Here is a 1928-nt window from a genome sequence, read left to right on the forward strand (position 1 = left end):
TAACAATCCTTTTTCTGATCCTCCAGATCACACAAAGTGCAGGAGGAGAGCATACTCAAGGATTATTAATTTTTTTTTTTCAGATGTAAGAAATAAGGTCTCCTAATTACACTTCCCCGGCAACGGCGCCAAAATGTCTAGTCAATTTAATGTCTTAAATTGCTCTACATAAATTATCAATCCGGGTATCGTAAGCTGATGAAGTGTGGTGCACTATATGTGCTTAGTTAACCTTTCTCTTACTTCGTTGTTTTATAGTTTATGTTGTTTTTGGGGTTTTGTTCTAACATGCAATAATCAAATAATGAGAAAATGACTATGAGACCAAGTATCCTTGCTGCAGCAAAAGGACAAGATGATTCTATCACGTCATTAGTTCATTAGAAGGCTATGTGCATCACTAATCTACAATCAACTTGAAAGCATGCAGTAATTCAAACTGTACATTAAACTTGCAAAGAAAGAGCTTGAAATGAAACTGAAAGCAAAACATAAAAACCACTTTCTAATGGCACTAGTCACTACTCATGCTGCTGCAAAAAAAGGTAAGAAAATCACTTTAAAAACCAATGATAATGTTTATCTCTTCCTAACTCTCTGCTTCCAACACATAGTACTGTGTAAAACACGATTAGGAAGTAGCTAAAGATGAGTTTAAAAAGTGATCAAAAATGAGAAAAATCTACTTTAAAGACTAGTTATAATGTTCAGCTCTTCCTAACTCTCTGCTTCCAACACATAGTACTGTGTAAAACACGATTAGGAAGTAGTTAAAGATTAGTCTAAAAAGTACTCAAAGCCAGCTGTAATTTATTAGTATTCTGATCTCTAAAAGATGAACAATTTGTGATAAAGAGACCATCAATATGTTAGCAGACAACTTTGAGAAACTAAACTAGAAATCAAGCTAGAAAAATAAAATAAAGGCAGCAACTTATGAATATGACAACTGAAAATACCATTAGAGATAAAGCAAATACAACAAAGACACACAATCCCGGGAGAAAATAACTTGCATAAATTAAAATTGCATGAATGAAAATCTAATCTACCTTACATTCTACAAAGCAATATTTACAAAATGAAATCTAATCTACTTACATCCTAATATGCTCCATGACATCTACTTCACATCTCCTTCCATGTTGAGAACATCAAAGCTTTATTCAATTTCTTCAAAAGTGCAAAGTACAACAAAGCTCTCCAAAGCTTTCAAAAGCCATGGGACTAACAAACTAAAAGGACTAAGAAAAGACTAAAGGAAAGACTAGCAAATGAAGGAGAGAGATCTCCTATTTATACAAAAAGATGAGAGCCATCTCATTAATGATAGTCCATGAATCTCTCCCTCTACCTCTAGAGTCCTAATCAAAATAGGAACTGATAAGACACATGTCTTTTTAGAGTTACAATACAATTAGGAGATGTGACACATATCCTCATGATCCCATGATTCTTTCCAACCAAATTCGAATTTGGCCTTAGAGTGCCACATAAGGGTCTTCTAGAAGCCTCCTTTCAACCTACACATGTCAACAATCTCAACCCATTTGTTAGGTATAAGCATATGCACATTATTTTCTAATGTTTAACCACAAATTCACTTAAAAAGCTTAGAAATAATAAAGATTGGAAAAACATAAAGGTGGCCCAATGATAATGAAAGTGGGATGAATGTGGTGACATAGTAGTGAAATGGAGGTGAAATGGAGGTGATATAATGGACATAATAGTGAAAGTATAATGCAAATGAATGACATTTTCAAGACTCAACAATCTTTCATTTGTCTTTTCCGGAAACAAAGAGGATGACTTTGTTCACTTTTCATCTACCCCTCTGTTTGATTCATCTGATCATGAAGATGCCAATGAATTCATTGATTTTTCTGATTGTGACAGTCGTGATCCATTTGTTTCCATATTTGATC

This window comes from Pinus tabuliformis, chromosome 4_2 (genome assembly GCF_031772625.1).
Source record: "Pinus tabuliformis cultivar Carrire ecotype Pingquan chromosome 4_2, CPIR1, whole genome shotgun sequence".
Taxonomy (NCBI): domain Eukaryota; kingdom Viridiplantae; phylum Streptophyta; class Pinopsida; order Pinales; family Pinaceae; genus Pinus; species Pinus tabuliformis.